Source organism: Canis lupus, chromosome 34, assembly GCF_011100685.1.
Source record: "Canis lupus familiaris isolate Mischka breed German Shepherd chromosome 34, alternate assembly UU_Cfam_GSD_1.0, whole genome shotgun sequence".
Lineage (NCBI taxonomy): Eukaryota > Metazoa > Chordata > Mammalia > Carnivora > Canidae > Canis > Canis lupus.
In genome coordinates, this window is record NC_049255.1 from 15793920 (window position 1) to 15816320 (window position 22401).

A 22401-nucleotide genomic window follows, 5' to 3' on the forward strand; every position below is an offset into this window, starting at 1 on the left:
CAAAAGATTCTTTTTTTTAAGATTTTATTTATTTGTTCATGAGAGACAGAGAGAGAGAGAGACAGAATGGCAGAGACACAGGCAGAGGGAGAAGCAGGCTTCATGCAGAGAGCCCGATGTGAGACTCAATCCAGGGACTCCAGGATCACCCCCTGAGCTGAAGACAGGCACTCAACCACTGAGCCACCCAGATGTCACAAAACAAAAGATTCTGGTTTATCAAAGCTCAACTTCTAATCTTGCTGTCACAACTTCGAAATTATTAAAAGCAGAACTGATGAAACAAAGTATGTCAGCAAAAACTTGAGATTTTTTAACAATGCTCTTGGAGCAAAGGAGACTCAGATGAGTAAAGCTCCCTAGAATATTCCAAGGAAAAACTCCTAAAAGTACAATCTCCTTTATAATGCCCTTGAACCTCTATTAAGTACAAGCAATGGCCTGAGCTTGGAATGTCCCAGGGTTCTGTGGAATGTTGGAGAATGAGCTGAAGCTCATGGGATTATGATACACCTTTGGATCCTTGTACAGAATATAGAGGAAATTCTCAAAAGAGGCAGCAGTTCTCTGGGCTCCCTGGGAGTAAGTATGCTTGGTACCAAGGGAGGTTGGCCTACTCCACCCACATTCCCTCAGGCTCTAAGAAGGTATATGTCGGGCCTGGGTGGTTCAGTCAGTTAAGTGTCTGACTCTTGGTTTCAACTCAGATCATGATCTCAGGGTCCTGAGATTGAGAATCGAGCTCTATGCTCAGCCTGGAGTCTACTTGTCCCTCTGCTCTTCTCCCGACTTTCTGTGTGTATCCAAAATAAATAAATAAAATCTTTTTAAAAAGGTACATAGAAAGCAACCTTATGTCCCTACATTGATCAGAGGGAGAAAGACTGAAAAATGGAGAAAAATAATGTCAAAGAAAAGTCAAAGTAAATTAAGAACTAGACTGAGCTTGACACTTGAAGCTTGAGTAATTTGAAAAGAAATTATATGACAACTTTGTAATAATACTACAGAAAAAGAATTTTCAAAAGTATCAGGTATCCCAGGGAGTAAAAGCCTGATGAAGAACTCAGAAAATATTATCAAAGTACAAGATACCCAAGACAGCTTTATCTACAAAAGAACTTAAAAGAATATCTATTCAAAGGTGGAATGGTACAACGTAATTAAACACAGAGAAGTACTAGATGAACAGATTAAGAAGCAAATAACAACTTTGAAGCTCTAATAAATTAAAAACAATAAGCTTATGGCAAAATATATCAAATTAATGTAAAGAAGAAGGGCTTGGGATGTTACATATAAAGGAAATATATGTATATGTTATACTATATAAAATACGTATTTTTTAAATGTAAAAGGAAAAAGACAAGCTATTAAAGCAATTACAAAGAAACCGTTAGATGTGAAGGAGAGATAAAACCTTTGCCACATAATGATAATTGGTGCCCTTCTATCAGAGAACTTAACCAAAAGAACAGAAACAAGTCAGCAATATGTAGGAATACTAACATGAAAGAATGAAATATGAAGATCAAAAGGACATATCATATTCCAGGAAAAATTGACACAAAACCATCTACATAAAGACAAATCCTGATTAAGTTATTGAACTTTAAGGATAAAGAAAGAATCCTTATCACAGAAAAATTAAGTCACCTCTAAGAAGAAAAATACCAACCTATCCTCTGACATCTATGCAACATCATCCAATGACTGAATTCAAAATTTTTCCCCTAAAAAGTAGAAGGGAAAAAATATCTGTGATCAAGAATATTATATCCATCATGTTGCCATTCAAAGAGAAAGGCAATAGATCAAATATATTTAAATTTTAAAGAACTTAGGAAATAAAATACTTACAATACTATGTGAAACCTAAATGAAGAAATCATTACATAAGATATGGTAAAGGGATTTATGGTGACATTTTAACCCATTTAAATATATACCAAAAACTATTCCTTGGGAAAAAGCTGGCTACAGAATAAAATGTATTCTGTACATTTTACAGAGCTCACTGAGAGAAAAACTACTAAAAAAAAATTAGTAAGAACATAAAAATGCTGAACAACACTATTACCTGCTTTGACCTAATGACATTTATGGAACAGCCCCAAATTTCAGAATATATACTCTTTTCAAGTACACATAGAATATTTACCAAATAATCTCTATATGCTGAAACATAACATAACTAAAATTAATAGCACAGGAAACAACAGGTGTTGTTGAGGATGTGGAGAAAAGGGAGCCCTCTTGCCCTGTTGGTGGGAATGCAAACTGGTGCAGTCACTCTGGAGAACAGTTTGGGCACTTGTTGCGATGAGCACTGGGTTTTGTATGTAAATGTTGAATTATTGAACTCTACTCCAGAAACCAATATTGCACTGCATGTTAACTAACAAAATTTAAATTTAAAAAAGTAAATTGAAGGATTAAAAAATATATCTTACTACTATTGATTTCTAACTTCTTTTATGGTTAGAGGATATGCCCTGTAAAGTTTTAAACTTTTGAAATGTATTGAGACATGTTATGTTTCAGCATATAGAGATTATTTTGGTAAATATTCTATGTGTACTTGAAAAGAGTATATATTCTGAAATTTGGGGCTGTTCCATAAATGTCATTAGGTCAAAGCAGGTAATAGTGTTGTTCAGCATTTTTATGTTCTTACTAATTTTTTATACCTCAGCCTAACTTGGTTAAATCTGCAAAAAAAAACCTCAGCCTAACTTGGTTAAATCTGCAAAATCTTATTTCCAAATAAAGTCACATTCTTAGGTACTGGGGGTTAGAACTTCAACATTTCTTTGCAGGGTGGTGAGGGAGAAACAATTTAATCCATATAAGTGCAAACTGCAATGAAAAAATAAGTAAATGGTGGATGAAATAAAATTCTTCTTTGTAATAGAAAGCTAACTAATATAGAAGAAATGATAAAAATAGAAAATCATCAACAGATGCTAAAACTAATGGGCAAAATTTTGATGCCCTGGGATATTAAATAGTGTGAGAATATCTCTGATTACTTCACTCACAATTAAAAAGAGAGAAATTCCTTACAGAAGACAAATCTGGTGGATACCACTTTAATCATGTGATCAACATTATCATTACCAAAGTTGGGACAAACAGACAACTTGTGCCTCCTAATATAATGCACTGAGAAAGCACATAACCTCAGTGGTATTCTTAGCAGAAACACATAACCTGAAACAAATCATTAAAAAACATTAGACAGATCCAAATAGAGGGACATTCTACAATATAACTGGCCTAAACACAAAAATGTCAAAATCAAGAAAAACAAAACGCTGAAGAATTGCTTCAGATTAAAGGAGACTAAAGAGACATGATAGCCTAATAATGCATGATCCTAGATTAGATCCTATACTAGGAAAAAGATCTGTAAAAAAGAGTATTGGAATACCTGACAAAATTTGAATATGAACTGCGTGAGTAGATAATAGTGTAACATCCATGTTAAATTTCCTCCTTTTGAAAATAGCACTGCGATTATTTAAGAAAATGTTCTTGTCTCCAGAAGTACATATTTAATTATGTATTAAATATAGTTTAGAAAAAATAATGTGAATGTGTGTAAATTATAAAAAGAATAAAAATGAGGCAAAGTATAAAAATTTGATACAGCGTATATAGGAATGTGTCTCACTGTTCTTACACTATTGGAATAAGTTTCAGATTATATTAAAATTAAAATCAGAACAAAAAAATGACTTTGAAGGAAAGAGAGGAAGGGACGATAAGAGTACCTAAGTACTATGAAGTACTTAAGCCTATGAAGGCTTCCTTCTTCATAGCAGGAACTCAGTAAGCACTGTAGAAAATGGAACCTTTCAGTTTTAAAATGTGATGCTTCAAATGTCTTCTTGGCTTTCAAAATCTTTAAGTTTAGGATTTTTAAGGGAGTAATATTTCTTGAGAAGAAAAACATTTGTCAAAAATTCAAAAATCCTGCGTCTCAATTTCTAGTAAATTAGAACAAAATTCAATATATTTTAATAGCTGATAGGATGATTTCACTCTTATAAAATTGTCTATCTTTCTATTTATCTATCTACCTACTTACCTACCTACCTACCTATCTGCTTATTCCCTATCAATTCATATGTCAATCTCTATTGATGTATATAGGGTTAACTGAAGTAACGTTCACCAAATTTTATACTAGGTTATTTATAAGTAATTTTTTTCTATCTTCATACTTTTTGTGCTACTAGAAATTTTGATAATAAACATGTATTATTTTTATAAAAAACAAAGCACATGCTCTAACATATATAATGGCATTTACATTACATTTACATTTTGATTCCCAAAACATAATGATATTAATTTTAATTTGATAAAATATTAACATGCTAAAGTCATTTCCAGTTCTATAAACAAACTAAAAAACCAACACAAAGTATCTGCTCCACATTTCAAAAGTAATGAGTTCAATCATGTTAAGGTTATAATTTTGTTAGTCTGTTAATTTTTTTCCTCTCAATGCAACTAGAAATTAAATCTTTGTCAGTCTTAACAATTAGTGTTCTTATCTTTTTTCTGAAATAAAGATGACATTAGATCAAAATCTTTTCATTTTTCTTCTTTTAAAAAATTCACAGTAATAGCCTAGTCGTGACAAGCATATGATAATATCATCTGCAGAGAAAAATAAAATTCCGTGACTCCACAACCATCCCTACCAACTACCCCATTGGGTATATGGTTAAATTAAAAGTCCTCTCACATTTATCCTGATGCTTCCTTTATTTGAATTTTCTCCCACAATCCCAGCTTCTCTCAGAACATTTTCTTCATTCCTATACCATATTCCTTGTTTGCCAGAAATGTCTTAAAGTCTCAAGATTCTCCTCCAAGACCTGGAGTCTTAAAGTTGAGAAATTAGACTGCAGAGGAATGATGTCATAGATTATATTTCTGCTTGTCAATATTTACTGCCCCTTCTGTAGAATTTACTTAGCCGCTGAGTTCAGGCATGCCCATGTGACCTGCTCTGGTTGACAAAATGGGGGAAGTGATATATGTCACTTCCAGGAAGAAAAGCCAGGGCATGCGTCTGCCACAATGACCAACAATGTTCAAGGTAGAAAAGATAATCAATTCAGTCTGGGTCCCTCAGTGAAGATGTGGAGTGTAGCTGAAGCCAGCTCAAAACAGACATGTGAGGTAAGCAAAAAACCATCCTTAGGAACCACTGAAATATGGAGATTGTTGTTGCCACAGTATAACCAAGCCCACACTGATTAATACACATGGGTATCACCCTTTAGAAGTTGTAGTTTCCTTCTACATCCAACTAGTATAGCCAATGCACTCTCACCAGACTCTAAGTTCCTTGGGATGAGGCACCTTATCATAATCAATCTATATCCCCGGAAAATTAGGATGAGTTCCAATACAGGAAGACCTGCTCTTCTGGTTATCCAGGAGAAGTCTGCCTACTAACCCAACAGATACAATGGATGTATGCAACCCCAGTTTTGCCTTCCATAAAATGAATATCACATGTCATCAGGAGCTCAGTACTACTAGACAAATCAAAGAGGTTAGAATGCTTATTTATTGGTTATAGTCTCTCTTCCTAACCACCAATTATTACTTTTATGTCCAATTCAAGAAACAATTGAATGTTTGCTATATACCAAGCCCTGTGTAAGACACTTAGACTAGAGAGAGAACTCTGAATCCTCTCCCAGAAGGACCTCCCAGGCTGGTGAGTGAGATAAATAAGTAAAATATGACTTGTCCCGACTAGGTCAGAGCCTTGAATGGCTCCCTTGCTTTCCATAGAGGCTGCAGATACCCTTTAATAAACAGGTGTATTATCATTAATAAGTAGCTGTATTTATAGTCCAGGACTGGGGACTAAGCAAAGCCTGCAAAAGTCACTCCTTCAAGAGAGTCACCTGGAGTGCTCAGTGAATCCAACAGTTTGGGCAGTTTTCTTACAGTCAACGGCCATGGTATTTCTATTCCCTCTGCAATTGCTCTCTCATTCATCCCCTCCACCTTGTCCCACTGATAACTGTCTTATTTCGTGACTTCATAATCTTGTATCTTCATCACCTTAGTCCTTTCATGGAAATTTACATTCCTGTTTTGATTCAGCTCCCAGGATTCTGTTTCTAGGGAAGAAGATCCATACCTGATTGTCTCTGTATCTGTGACAAAGCCTATGCCAGATCGTTATGTCCTGTAAACATTCCATAAACTCTTCTTAAATGAAATCTGAATCATTACATGATACATTCACCTTTGACAATCAATATTGATTATGGAGCTGATCAAAAGGAATGATTCAGTCTAATTTGAGTCATCTGGAAACTTTACAATGACCCCAAATATGAGAACTACCACATGTACTACCGGGCCATAAAATTCAGCAAGCAAAAATCATCCAAGCTGCCCCATGAGTCATAATTCAGTTCATCAGAAGGATTGTGTATTTTTCTTCTGTAGTTTCTAAATTTCATTCCTGGATACCAGATTACCAGTTCCCTTTTGAAGTAACTTCTAATGTCTTCTCACATGATACGCATTACACCACCACTGACCTACCCCACCCTATGACACTACCTTCTGAATCTTTCCTAGAGCCTGATGATGAAATACACCATGCACCCATATTTTATTTCTGCCATGTTCCAAGTCTGGTTTTCACTTCCTGATAATATTCACCGGTCTTTAGCTTTAATTGTTTAACACTGATTTGTGTCCCTTTAAAATCTCATGGGCAAATATAGTGCTTAATGATATAGAACATAGGATCCTCAAATCAAATTTAAAGATGTTTGATCAGAATTAAGACAATACTTATTCTTTTACTAATATTTTTATTTGTAAGAATAATACATGATGACATGAACATAAAATTTCATAAGTATATCAGGTAATAGTAAATGTCTATTTTCACTTCCCCTTTACCCAATCCTATACCTTCCCCAGAGATAACTACTGATAACAGTTTACTATATAGTCTCCCAAACACTATTCTATATGCTGATGTGTCATAACATATACCTATATATATATATATATATATAATATATATAGTTGTTTTATATAAATGTAGTAGAATTATAGATTATTAATTAATCCATTTAATGAGTTACATTGACCTTCCCCCTCCCCCAACTATTTGCCCTGTACTGTTATAGACACTGAGACATAACAACTAACATAAAAGTGTCCCTGGCTTCAAGGACCATACCATAGTTACATCTTAGTGGAGGAGGTTACACTCTGTTCAGTATACATACATACATACACATATTGTGTGTAAATGGTTTACCAAAATGAAATCATACTATTATCTTAAAGTTCTGTATATTAGAAGTCTGATGTGGACCTCATTGAGATAAGATCAAGATGTTGGCAAGACTGCTTTCCTTTCTAGAAGCATTAGGCATGAATTCATTTTTCTGCCTTTTCCAACTTCTAGAGCCTGGTTAATTCCTAGGACTGTAGCTCCCTACTACCACCTTCAACGCCAGCAAATGATAATGGATTTGGCAAACATTTCTTAAATATAACACAAAAGGACAAACTATAAATCAATAAAGTTGATTTCATCAAAATTTAAAACTTCTGCTCTTCAAAAAGATGCTATTATAAAAGGAGAAAAAGAAAAAGGAGGAGATGATTATGATAAGCAACAGACTAGAAAAAAATATTTGCAGAACATATTTCCTGCAGATGACTTGTACCTAGAATATATAAAGGGTTCTTACAAATTAATAATAAGAATGCAAATGACTGAATAAAACCATAGACCATCACCAAAGAAGATATATGGATGGCAAATTAGCATCTGGAAAGATGCTCAACATCATTAGTCATTAGAGAAAAGAAAATTAAAATGGCAATGAGATACCACTGCACAACCATTAAGATAATAAAAATTTGACAGACTGAGTATTAGAGAGGATGTAGTTCAACTCTCACTGGGGAATATAAAATGTTAACAAGCACTTTGGAAAACTATTCAACCATTTTTAAAAGCATAGAGACACATAATTCTAACAGCCAAGACATTTGAAAACAAATGTAAATATCCATGAACAATTTCCAGTGAATGGAAAATAAGGTGTGGTATATCCATTCAATGCAATACTACTCAGCAATAAATAGGCATATTGACACACACAGCAACATAAATGAACCTCAAAATAATAATGCTGAGTGGAAGAAGCCAGACAAAAAAAAAGAAAACTATTTGATTCCTTTTAAATAAAAGCCTAGAAAATTGAATAGAGACATAAGCAGATCAGTAGTTGCTTGGGGACAGTGCAGGGATGGGATGGGAGAGATGTAAGGAATTATAGGAAAGTATAATTATAGGAAAGTACAAATTATAGGAAAGTACAATTATACTTGTATAATTGTATACTTGTTCCTACAATTATAGGAAGTACAAATTATAGGAAAGTACTTTAGAAGTAATAGCAATGTTTATTAGCTTGGTTATGGTGATAGTTTTCACACACACAAAGACACACACACAGAAAGACATGTGAAGTTTGTTGTATGTCAATTATACTTCAATAAAACTATAAAAAAGAGGGTGGGAGAACTGTTCACTCATCAAATGAACAAAGCTAGGAATCCAGTAGTGAAGACAGTATAAACTTACGAACTTCACGCAATGTTAGTTGGAGCTTAAATTTCACAGTATCTATCAACTAAAATGCACAATCTAGGGCACGTGGCTGGCTAGAGCATGTAACTCTTAATCTTGGAGTTATAAGTTCAAGCCCCATGTTGGATGTAGAGATTATTTAAAAATAAAATCTCATCGAAAGATGAATGGATAAAGAAGCTGTGGTCTATATATACAATGGAATATTACTCAGCCGTTAGAAATGACAAATACCCACCATTTGCTTCAACGTGGACAGAACTGGAGGGTATTCTTTTTTTTTATTTCATTTATTTATTCATGAGAGACACAGAGAGAGAGAGAGGCAGAGACACAGGCAGAGGGAGAAGCAGGCTCCACGCAGGGAGCCCGACGGGGGACTCCATCTGGGGTCTCCAGGATCACAAACTGGGCCGAAGGCAGGCGCCAAACTGCTGAGCCACCAGGGCTGCCCTGAAGGGTATTATTCTGAGTGAAGTAAGTCAATCGGAGAAGGACAAACATTATATGGTTTCATTCATATGGGGAATATAAGAAATAGTGAAAGGGAAAAAAAAATAAAGAAATAGTGAAAGGGATTATAGGGGAAAGGAGAGAAAATGAGTGGGAAGTAGCAGAGAGGGAAACAGAACATGAGAGACTCCTAACTCTGGGAAATGAACAAAGGATAGTGGAAGAGGAGGTGGGCGGGGGGGCTGGGGTGACTGGGTGATGGGCACTGAAGGGGGCACTTGATGGGATGAGCACTGTTATGCTATATGTTGGCAAATCGAACTTCAATAAAAAGATATACAAAAAAATAAAAATAAAATCTTAAAAAATGCATAATCTCTTTTTTAAAAGATTTTATTTATTTACTTATTTGAGAGAGGCGGGGGAGAGTGGGGGGAGGGGAGAATCAGACTCCCCGCTGAGCAGGGATTCTGAGTGAGGCTTGATCCCAGGTCCCTGAAATCATGACCTGAACCAAAAGCAGATGCTTAACTAACTGAGCTACTAGGCACCTTGCATAATCTCTCTAACCAGTAATTTCACTTTAAAAACTGAACCTTATAGAAATATTTGCTTGTGGATACATATATAAACATTGTTTATAATCACATAATAAATTCATATTAAATGTCCATTAATAGAGGAATGGTTAAATTATCAATATTATGGAATATAATTCCTTTTAAAAACAAATATTGTGGGATGCTTGGGTGGCTCAGCAGTTGAGCATTTGCCTTCTGCTCAGGGTGTGATCCCAGAGGTCCAGGATGGAGTCCCACACCTGGCTTCCTGTGTGGAGCCTGCTTCTCCCTCTGCCTGTGGCTCTGTCTCTCTCTTTCTGTGTGTCTCTCATGAATAAATAAAATCTTTTAAAAAACAAATATTGTTTTATTTTACTGTATACCTTTTTTATATTTATATAGTAAATATATAAATGTATTTATATTAGAGGGAGAGAGCATGCACTCAAGTGAGGAAAGAGGCAGAAGGCAAGAGAAAGAGAGAATCTCAAGCAGACTCCATGCTTAGTGGGGAGTCTGACATGGGGCGCAACCCCACGACTCTGGGATCATGACCTGAGCTGAAACCAAGAGTTTCAATCAGTTGAGCACCCAGATGCCCCTATAAACATCTTTTTAAATTTTTGTTGTTACAGGCATTGCATAACATAGTTGGTTTTGTCCCCAAGTTAGATTTGTATAACAGGTGATATATATACGTGGGATTGAATTTTATTTATTTGACAGATGTAAGTCACTCAGAGGAGCTTATTTTGATTTATTGGGTACATAATAATATGCCTTTCAAAAGAAAAACATGTTCATATATATTTGCTTGACAGGTTGAAGTGCTGCAGAACTAGCACTTTGTTCTTTCAGAGAGATATATTTTAGATATTATTAGATTTTTTAGAGAGATATATATATAATTTTCTGAATGTGTTTCTGGCCTAATCATCTAGGTAAATCCAAAAAAGTTATTCTAGGTCCTCAAATAACTATTACTCATTTTATAAGTTTTCATTAAAGTAAAATATAAACATCACCTATACTTCCATACTTCATCTATAAACTAGTAATTGGAGTACAGATATATGGAAATTATTTACACTCAGGTACTCACATCTACTCTCAAAGAGCCAAACAATAGATAGGACATCAGAGTGGAATTTCCTTTTTGATTTTAAGGCTTCTATTACCCTTCTTTTCCCATATCAGTGCTTTACACTGCGTCTCAAGCAAGGACTCTTGTAAATTTGTTTTCCTTGGTTTATATTACCACCAGATTTTGCATTTTTATGGGCCTTAAGGTATTCAGTTATGAGGACATTATTCCCCAGGAAGGGTCAAGGGGACTCGAAATGAAATGCCTCAGGGAAGTGGTGGTGAATATCTGTAGAATATGACTGCAAGGGAACATGCCCCTTGAGAAGGAAAGGCAATCTGCCTTCTTCAGGCTCTGCTGGGATTTAGCTTCAAACTGCTTCCTCTGATGCCTTGCTTCTCCGGACTGTGGGAAGCAGCTGGCCCTGGAGAATATGAAGCAAGACCTAGTGGTTTAGGCCAGCATCAGGGAGAAAGTAAGGCCTTGACAAGCCAAAGTCATCCATGCAGTGATTCAAGCAGATGTCCAGAGTCTCAGAAGCTTGAAGCAAAGATGAAAAGCCAGAAGATTCCAATGAGAAATGGGAGGGCAATGCTCTTGTAACTCAGCTTTGTGGATTCAAGAGTGAGACCTCATAATTCTCTTAGCCACACACAGCAAGACAGGGCAGAGCAAAAGCTGAGAAAACCAGCTCCAAAGGTATTGGTAGATGAAGATCAGGGACATGAGTGTTAACAGGTGCAAGATGAGACTCTTCTCCAGTCTAGCCAGGGATGCTGGACTTTATCCATTCAACAAATATTTACTGAGCACCTTTTACATGCCAGGCATTATTCTAGGAACAGGGGATTCAGTTGTCAACCAAACAAAAGGCTCTGCCTTCATTGAGCCTATCCTCAAGAAGTAAGCGATCCAAAAATATTTTTTTAGGAAGTCAAGGAGTGATATATGCTAGAGAGGGAATGATACAGGATGATTTGACTGAGAGTGACTTCAGATGAAGTCCAGGAAAGGTCTTTCTGAAACGGTACTTGAGCTGCCACCTGAAGTGTGAGGCAGACACAATCATGCAAAGATATGAGGAAGAGTATAATAGGCAGAGGGAGCAATAAACGCAAGGGCTCTGCTGTGGGAATTCCAAGGAATAGAGGAAAGTGTGAAATGATATCAGAAGGTGAGAAGGGGTTAGATCATGTGAGCCAGTGGGCCATATGAAGTTAGATATCATTTTAAGCACAGTCAACACCATAGGAGTTTTTAAACTGGGAAATGATACAATCTTGAATTTTGTTATTGAAAGGGCATTCCTCTTGCTCTATTAAGAATAGACCAGGGGGCTGGAGCAGAAGCAGGGAGGATTAGTTAGGAAGGTATGGCCATAGTTTGTAGCTTAAAGCTAGAGGAAAGCTATCATGCTGGAAATATGTCTTGAATACAGGAAGCTCCAGGACTCACTGATGGATTGGATGTGGAGGTAAGGAAAAGAGAATAGCCAAGGATGATTCCTAAGTTTTTAGCCTTGGCAACTGGATGCAGCTATTTAACTTAGAGGAGGGAAAGAGCAAGCCAGGCTTCAGGAAAGAAATCCCAAATTTTAAGCCCTGGTAAGTCAAAGATGCCTTATTATACACAAAATTGCTGATTAGGCATTTGGCTATGAGTCTAGAGCTTAGGAAAAAAAGGTCAAGACTAGGAAATACTACATGGAGAGATATCAGCATGTCCAGGTGGGTTTTGGAACCATGGAGCCAAGTAGGAGGGGCACCTAAGCAGAGGAGAGAAGGAAAGAAAGAGCAGGAAAAGAAATAAGGCTGGCCCAGCACTGGTCTCAGTCTCCCCAACTCTTAGAGGCTAGGAAGAGAGGGCAAAGAAACAGCTAGTGAGAGAGGAGAAAAATGAAGTGATTTTGGTGTGAAGGAAGCTAAAAAGTGACTATAGCAGGGATCCACAAGAGCCATCTGGGCAGAATGTGTCTTGGCCCTGTGTCTTGGGCCAATGCAAGAGCCTCCCTGAAGGGAGACCACACAGCTGAATTTCCTGAATGTAGTTGATGAGACAGATGTATGAAGCCCAGGACGTGCCCTTAGAGAAGCAGTTCCTGGATCTCTGGCAGCCAAGAAGTTAGTGAAAAACAAAAACCCAGAGGTCTGCATCAAAACATCTAGATAATTCAGTTCTGACCAATAGAACTTTAATAGAATTGCTGCATGAGCAAGTTGGGGAGGATTGCTTACATGCATTCAGCTTTTGTGGCATCAGCTTAGGGACTGGGCTGGGTTTGAGCCCACATTTCCCCATTAGTGGTAGAGACTGGGGGGCAGAGGTATCAATGACAGCTAATCTGATTGACAAAAATTAGGGAAAACAGCAATAGGAGAAATGAGATAGGGGATGACAGAGGGGAGTCAGAAGGTCCACACCCTAACCAAGAGAAACCAAGGGTTTTACACGATGTAAAGAGGATAGACAGGTGGGCAAGCACCAGGTAGTGCTCAGGCATAAAGGCCAGTCTGATACTGGTCTCCACCCAGTTGTCGTTACTTAGAGTACTAGGCTAGCCCAAGAAGGGAAAGGCAGCCCGCAGTTATAGCCGGGAAGGAAGATACTACAGTGGCAGAGGTAAAATACATAGCATGGTGCCGGCCACAAGGCAGGGCTGCAGTTCACAACAGCACATTCATTATCGTTGTTTTAACCAGAGCAAGGTCCCACTCTATAATGGGGTAACCACAGATCTTCACACTGACTGGTTTCCACATTCAAAGCCTACAAGGGAATGGCCTGCCTGGGACTTTGACCCCCAAATTACTGTCTGTAGAGAAAAACCTTTGAAATGGTATTGCAAACTGAAATTTTCAAATTTCACATTTCTGCTGGGTTTTTGTGTGCTAAGAATACAACTAGAGGATGTCCATGCTCTCTTCAAAAGTCAGGATGCTCTTCCTCTGTGTATACCTTCAACTCTGAGTCCAGCACCTAACAACGTTGCTAGGAAAGAAGATTAAATCAAAAAGCGAAGGTGAGCCTTGGGGATTATCCATGGATTGCATTCATGCAGGCTCTATTTCCTCCCATTAATATCAGGGAGAGACGCCTGCTCAATATGTTGTGTTTATGTTATAAAAGCCCTCTAATGGGCCAAGGAAAGAAACCCAGAACTTGGCTGCTGTGGAATTTAATACACTTTTTTGTTCCCTTAGCGTGAACCCCAGCTGCACACTAAAAGAATTTTATTACTTTTGAAAGAATATTTGTTTTAAAAGAATACTTAACCAGAGTCTATGTTAAAAGAATACCTAACCAGAGTGAGCCACTGAGTTTTTCTTTGCCCGGCCTCAAAAGTCCTTCCCTCCCCTCTCAAAGACTCACCTTCTCCGTTTAATACAGACGATGTAGATGTCTAACCAAAAGCAGATTTCTAAGTTCCTCCAAGGACTAGCAAAGCCTAGTTAATTTTGAGAATCTTTTGGGAAACAAACTTCTCTGTGACAGAACTTTCAGCCTGACATGTTGCCCAGGATTTCAGCCTGACACATCGCTCAAGGCTTGAACTTGCTGCAGACTTGTCCTCTCTCCTCTCCTTGCAGCTATCAAAACTCCAAGGTCATTTAGTTCAATGCATTAACCCATTGGCCAAGCTGAGCCAAGCGAGCCAATGGCAAAACCCAGGTGAGCTGCATGTTAGGAGGTAGATGCTGATGGAGTCAAAGACCACGCATCTGAATGACTATATTTGTCCAGAAAGATCTCTGTGGCTGCCTCACTTGCCAGAGAGAAGTGCAAAGGATATGGAAAGAACCAAGGGGCATGTGCCATGGATAGCTATACTACACCTACCTAGCAAATGCACATTATCTTGGTAAGGGGGCAATTTCAGAAAGTTTCAAAGCTAGCATTTAGCCTTTTTTCTAAATCCTGCCGATGGTGAACAGGGTTGCAGGAAATCCTAAAACAGCCACTGTTTCCTTTATATTGGCATTAACAGGCAACATGAAGGGTTTAAGAAAAACTTTGTTGGAAAATTTCCACTTTGAACAGCAAGGGATTAGGTGTCTATTCCAATTTCGCTCTCCCTCCCTCCCTTTCTGAGAGGGGAGTTCACTCTTAAGTTGAAAAGCAAACAGCCACAAAAGCATTTCTAGGTACAAAGCCACTGGGTATGTTCCGGCCTTTAGGTAGTCTCACAGGTTTCTGACCACAGCCGGCTTTATGTTCCGAGCATCAATCCACACTCAGAATTGTTACCATACACCTGTGTGTCATTCGGAGGTTCACCTAGCTCAAGCAAATTATATTTTAAAACTACACTGATAAAAAAAAAAAAAAAAAGTTCAGGGAAAGGGATTTCCTAGCTCTCAAATAAAAATGTGCAGTGGAGCGCTTACTAAGTAAACAGAAAACATGGGCAGCTGAGAAATCAATTTAGCTGAACAAACAATGTTCCATGTAATGAACTACTAATTATCCTTTTATGCCATGTCAGTCTGAGTGATTACAGAGCTGTGCAGTTTAATTTGACGTTTGAGCATTGCCTTGCTCCATTAGCTTCATATAAAGCTACAACACATTCAAAAAAGGGAGGGGGGCTCTGTATTTATCTGGAACTAAGTAAGCACCTGTATTAATAATAAGGAGAGCATCTCAGAATCTTTTTAAAACTATGTTCTTAGCATGAAGATAAATAAAGCAATGAGAACCTAAGGGAGTGAGATCAAATCTGATGCCTTCTGGTCAGTGGGTGAAACACCTTGCAGCAGTGACGTGTGCCAGGTTCTTCACAGTGACTCTAGCTACAGAAAACACCACCACCTTCATGCTGACACCTACCTGGCTCTCCAGCTCACACACACACACACACACACACACACTGATCTGCTGTAGGATTGCATCGCTGGACCAGCGTGGGGCCACAGAGTGGGGGTGGAATGAGGGAGGCTCAATTTCAAACCAGACTCATTAAATAGTATGAACCCTAAAAAATTAAAAAAAATAACCCTGTGTTGTAGTGAGACTCTGGTTGAGGGGGAACATACATTAGAACCCTCCACTTCACCTGCTCTTCACATTGTATCCCATAGTGAGTGACATGGCTGAGGGAAGAAATGGTGAGCTGGAAATTTTTTTAAGCCCATCCAATTCAACAAATTCATGTTGAGCTCCTGCCATGCACCTGTGCTAAGTGTTGTGGTAGATGGAGACAGAAATAAAGATACAGTGCTTATCCTTCAAGGACTGGGCAGCCATCTTCTGTTTCTTCAATTTGCTGAGCAAGAAGAACTGGCCCTTGCAAGACAGTGGTTCTCAGTCCAGGGAATCACCTGGAAACCTTAAAAAAAATAGCATCTGGATCCCATCCCAAGAGATTTCTAATTTGATTGGTCTTTGATGCAATGGAAGAGTTATGATATTTAAAGCTCCTCAGGTGACTCTAATGAGAAGCCACTGTTCAACCTACTGCTGTGTTGACTACGTTTAATCTTCAAATTATGCCATTTACTCAGTCCACAAATACTTACTGAGTACTTGGAGGTACTCACATAGTGGGTGAAAGAGATGCACTAGTGATACAATGATCTCCAAGAGAGGGAACAATCACCCCCTTTTCAGAAAACATTACAGCTAGGATTGAAGAGCACCTTGCAAAGAAGGATCTCAATTAGTGCCCACAGTGACCCTGAGGTGAGGCATCCCTGTCCTATTTCACAGATGGGAAAATGAGGCCTAAGATTAAGTGGTTCACTCAAAATATTTAGAAAGTGACAAACTGTGAGTTAAGAGAATCATAGAATTTTAGAGACAGATGAGCTCTCAGTAGTGACCTACTTCAAACCCTTCATTTTTCTGTGAGTGCCCTGAGTTCCAGAGAAATTAAATGACTTGACTAGCCAATGGTCAAATGGCTTTTAAAACCGTAAGACTAGGGATCCCTGGGTGGCTCAGTGGTTTGGCTCCTGCCTTTGGCCCAGGGCGCGATCCTGGAGACCCGGGATCGAATCCCACGTCGGGCTCCCGGTGCATGGAGCCTGCTTCTCCCTCTGCCTGTGTCTCTGCCTCTTTCTCTCTCTCTGTGTGACTATCATAAAAAAAAAAACTTAGAACCTGCTTCCTGATTCCCAGTCCAGTATCTTTATCTGTGTGATAGATTAGCACCTCCAAATAGTCAGCTCTAATCACTAGATAGCTAAAAGCAGGAAAGCAGGATATGAATGAAGTAGGGAATAGAGTTCCACAACTCACTTGTTTTAGCCTCATGTCAGACTGATGATTTCAGGCACAAAACCACTCCTTAGCACACAGTTTTCAAGCTAGTTGAGAAAAAAGTCAGTAGAATAATACAGCCAATTAGATCTATGAGAAAAATACTCTGCCAAGATTTTAAACCCCAAATCCTAGTGGCATAGCTGGGGCCTCCACCTTTTCCATGGCTGTGTCGAGGGTACTTAGGCAAATATGTTCTTTACTGCTAAGTCTGCAGTTCTCAGTGCTGGCTGCACACTAGAATCACCTGCTATGCTGTTGAAAAATTACCCATGTCTGAGTCACATTTCCAAAAATTCAGATTTCATTGGTCTGGGGTGAATTCTGGGCATCTTTTTTTTTTTTTTTTTAAGAATTTGTTTATTTAAGAGAGAGAGAGAGAAGGGGGAGGAGCAGAGGCAGAGGGACAAGCAAACTCCACGCTGAACCTGGTGCCTGACACAACCCTGGGACCATGACCTGGGCCAAAAATCAAGAATCAGCCACCCAACTGACTGAACCACCCAGGCACCCCTGAGCATCAGTATTTTTAAAAGCTCCCAAGTGACTCTGATGTGTTGTGGGGTTACACCACTGACTCCAGGAATAGCTCTCAAATATAGTGGACTACCCACAGTCCTCTGGTGCTCTTCCTCACCCTGAGCAGATGAGAGTGAGGGGAGGTACAGTATCCTTCTCCATGCCTTCTCTCCCCTGATATCCATCAGTTTTCCTCTCAGGCCTCCCAACACTAATCGATTTCTCCCAAACAAGAGAATTTCAGGCCTCATCTTAAAACACAGCTTTTTTTTGTTTGTTTGTTTTACATCATACAAAATACTCCTATTCCTATTCCTCAAAACTGTAAGGTATGAAAACAAGGAAGGACTGAGAAACTGTTCCAGACCAGAGGAGATTATGGAAATATGACAAATAAATGGAATATAGTACCCCGATTAGATCCTGGAGCAGATTAAAAGACATGAATGGAAAAACTGGCGAAATCCAAACAAAGTCTAGAGTTAATAGTAGTGAATCAGTATTGGTGTCTTATTTTTGACAAAGGGAACATGATACTGTAAGATCATAACATTAGGGAAGGTTGAGACTGCTTGAGGGATTTTTTTTTAAAGATGTATTTATTTATTTATTTATTTATTTATTTATTCATGATAGACATAGAGAGAGAGAGAGGCAGAGAAACAGGCAGAGGGAGAAGCAGACTTCATGCCGGGAGCCCGACGTGGGACTCGATCCCAGGACTCCAGGATCGCGCCCTGGGCCAAAGGCAGGTGCCAAACCGCTGAGCCACCCAGGGATCCCAGCTTGAGGGATTTTAAGGGAACTCTCTGTACTATCTCTGGAATTTCACTGTAAATCTAAAACTGTGTCAAAATTTAAAGTTTATTAACATAAAAAGAGGGCTTTTTAGGTGCCCTGAGAGTTCAAGAGATTGCTTACCTCATGTAGTTTTAATGATGATACCACTGACCCTCCCCTCTCAAAGTTTTATTTCTTTTCAGCAAATTACCTGTACCTAAAGATTTTGTCCTTAACTATGTCGTCCTTAAATATTTCCATAGATCTAGGATGCAGCCTTGAGTTCTCTGCAGACATTGGAAGTTATCACTAACAATTCTGTCAGTGTTGTATATTAATCATATGGAAAAGACAGAGAATTATGGTGTTAGAACACAACAAATCTCAGCTCTAACGAATATAGCCTGGCTGCCATGTTCTGAGACATGGAGCCACAGGGTTGAGCCAGCATAACAAAGTGTTCCCACTGTGTTGGCAGCACCATTTTTATTGTCATGTTCTTACCACACTCACATGCATATTTTATGATCTTACCGAATGCAATGTGTTCTCTACATAGTACATATGTAGTCTCCAAACACATTAAAAACAGCTGCTGCCCAAATCCCTGTCTGTTTTCCCAGCCTATATGCCAAATTCCCAGGCTTGTCTTCCAAGACTGTTCCACTTAAGGAAAAAATGAATGAACCATTAGCAAGTGGTATTTTGCTACCAGATCTCCAAGATGAGTACTCATTGAAGCTGAAAGAAGGCTAACTTTTACTTAGAGGAAAGGAAAGCTACCTTCACTTCCACTGAATCCAAGAAAGGCAAGATGGCGGAAGAGTAGGGGTCCTCACTTCTACTGAGTCCAAAGGCAAACCAGCTCATGGTGAGTGCAGTAGTTTTGTTTTTAAAACTATAAACCCGCTGATCTGAGGCCCACTAGAATCATACTGCCTTCATTCCCCAGGCAAAGAATGTTCTGGAGGCCTCCTAAACAGTGCCTCTGGGAAGTGAAACAAAAAAAAGGAAGTTAGGAAGTAAAATTGCTGAAGTGAGGCTTTAAAAAGAGGAAATTTTATCCAGGTGGATCTGTTCTTCTCTCCCCAAACCAGTGTAGGATACCTCAGCTTTGACCACCCTGCTAGGTAATGTTTTAAATCAGTCCTCTCCATCCGGACTGCTTCTTGACATTCCATGTGGCCAGGACAGGATTTCTGTTACATTGTGTTCCAATTTGAACCTAGAGGCTGGGTGGTTCTGTATTTGGCCCATGCTCAAACTCGTCTTAATACTCAGCTTCCCACATCCTTGTGTTGCTTCTGTGCCTATCTAATTCTCCACTAAATTATAAACCCCCGTGGAGGAGAGAAGTGGTCTTATTCATTTTGTGTGCCCTTTGCTATGCCTACTACAATGCCTATCAAAGAGCAAGTGTCTAACAAATGTTGCTGAACTATGTTTTGTAGATCTTTAAGTGGCAAGGCTTCCTACAGAGCCGGTTTATGACTACAGTCAGGGTCCCTCTGGTCGCACCAGTACAGGGGTTTGGAGCCTCTCAATTAGAACTCAGCTGGAGGAGCTATGTTTCTCTTGCCCACCCTGGACAGAATAAGGGTTGATCCACTAGAGCTTGAGGCAGTGCTAGAAACACCTCAGAATCATGTACCATGGTCACAAATTTTTCCTTATCTTTAAGCCAAAGGGAAGTTATGGTTGTGGATGTACTCCATCGTATGGAATCCATTTGCTGAAAAGTAATGGCTCCAGTATGTCTCATAAAGGAGACACACCATCCAAGGGCATGTCCTGAAGGCAAAGAGAAGACAAGCTCTTTGGGCAGGATGATATATGGGTGACTTGTGAGTAGGAGACAAGGATGGCACTGCCCATCACCAAATGTCTTACAGACAGCAAAGCACAGCAAAATCAGAAGGAAATTGGACAGACAGCTTCCAACCCGAGTCCAGAGGAGCAGATAGTTAAGAAAGACCTCTCTATTCATTCCACCCAACGCTGGCCCCAGCATGTTCCCGTTCTAGATCCTAGGGCTTTCACAAAAGCCATGCCCACGTGGTCCTTTCCCACAGAGCCACCCATTCACTCAATTTGTTTTCTTCCATACTTCTTTTGCTTTTAAAATATTTTGTTTCCTCCCACCAGGGCTTTACCTTGGGCTAAGCATTCAGGTGGCTTGTCGATCAACAATATGCATTTATATTCCTGGATCCTGAAGGTGGAAAAGTAGAGAGAGTAGAGAACCTTTAGTAACCACCTGGCCTCAAGAGAAGGTATTTATGAATGAATTGTACCATTCATACTGCCATGGTAAACCCCTTGCTACTAGATGTCTTTTATGTCACTAAACTAAAGTGGTATCGGATTCCTCCTTTTCCTTAAATCCCATAGCTTTCCCATTTGCAAGAACTCCCCTTGTGTTTTCTGTGTATATGTCTATCTTACTCAATTGATAAGGTCCTATGAGAGAAGACCCATGTCCCTAATGTGGGACATGTGCTGGGTCCCACAAAAGGGACAAGGGAGAGAAGAAAAAGTACCAAAGACACTTTGTGCTTTTATTCCAGGTTCATAACTTTGTAGATTTTTCATAAATCCTATTTACGATGTCTGTAAAATCATCTTGGCTATTCTGGCAACCAAAAATCTGAGTCATTTTACTCACTTTCATGTCTTAAGTTAAAATCCTTCTATTTTGGGCAGGGGGTGGGGGTGACTGGGTGACGGGCACTGAGGTGGGCACTTGACGAGATGAGCACTGGGTGTTATTCTGTACGTTGGCAAATTGAACACCAATAAAAAATACATTTATTAAAAAAAATCCTTCTGTTTTTACAGGTGCAGACATGCATGTGTAATCTTCAGCCAAACTGGACAATTACCTTCTCTTCTAATTTGGCCCATCCTTTCTGGTCTTGTATTAATCAGATTTTTGCTGAGATTGTGCTGCATAGCAAACCACCCCCCAACCCCGAATCTCAGGGATTTATAATAACTGGCATTTATTTTGCACTGACAGGTTTGCATGTCTGCTGAAGTTTTCATGATGTCAGCTGGGCTCATCTGGGCCAGGCTGGAGTCACGCCAGGCCACTTTCAAGTTGGCTTTCATGTGCACTGTCATTCCAGGCCCCAGGCTAAAGAAGCAATCTGAGACATGCTCTTTCCAGATAGAAGCCTGGACTCACAAATAGCATGATGACACTTCCATCCATATTCCATTGGCTCAAGAAAGTCACAAGGCCAAGCCCAAAGTCACCGAGGATAGGGGAGTATGCTCCATGCAAGAAAGCGGTCTGGGGAATAAAATGAATACCTGCTGTTCAGTGACCTAATCTATCACAAGCCTCTACAGTTTTATTTTCACTATCTCATTTGGCTGAAATGCCTTTACTATCCACAAAGCTATTTTAATCTGGCCCAACCTTCAAGTCCCAGTTCAAATGTCACCCCTTCCATCACACTCCTCCTGGTGTCACTGGACAGATTTTTTTCCAAACACGGAACTCTGTATTCTCCAACAGCATTTATTACACAGAGCATCACATTGCAGTCATTTGTCTGTATGTGACATCTCCTATAAACTCCTGAGCACTTTAAAAAAAAGCGACTATGAAAAAATCATTTTTTCATTACCAACATCATCCAATGCCTGTGGCATGCTAGATGCTTAGTATATGCTGCATAAAGAAATGAAAACAAAAAAAAAAAAGAAATGAAAACATATGCATCTGTGTGTACATGTGATTATGTATGTGTAGCTGCATAAAAAGGAAAATACAACATAATGATTAAGGGTTTCAAGCTCTGGCATCAGACAGGCTTCGGTTCAAATCCTGTCTCTCTCTCCTTGGCTATGTACCCTGTGGAAAGGGCTTAACCTCCCCTGTGCCTCAGTTTCCTCAAATATAAAATGGAGATTGTAATAATCCAAGTAGAGAGTTGAGTACCAGATAAGCCCTGAGTAAGGGCTGCTATTTTATTATTGCTGGATACACAACAGTAAAACATTATTTCTATTATATACAATGTGATGAAAATATTTTTAAAATAAGTACATAATGACAGGGACTAAAG

The 22401-nt window shown here is 38.9% G+C and overlaps 1 long non-coding RNA gene across 2 annotated transcripts; it reads left to right on the plus strand.

Annotated features, from left to right (window-relative positions):
- Positions 1-477: 477 nt before the first annotated feature.
- LOC102153985 lies at positions 478-22034 on the plus strand. Of its 2 annotated transcripts, none has more exons than XR_005383784.1 (4): positions 478-582; positions 18949-19196; positions 20471-20598; positions 21345-22034. It is a non-coding gene; the product is annotated as an uncharacterized LOC102153985 (long non-coding RNA). The 2 variants fall into 2 exon arrangements; XR_005383783.1 differs by having other exon boundaries at positions 21454-21954.
- Positions 22035-22401: the final 367 nt, after the last annotated feature.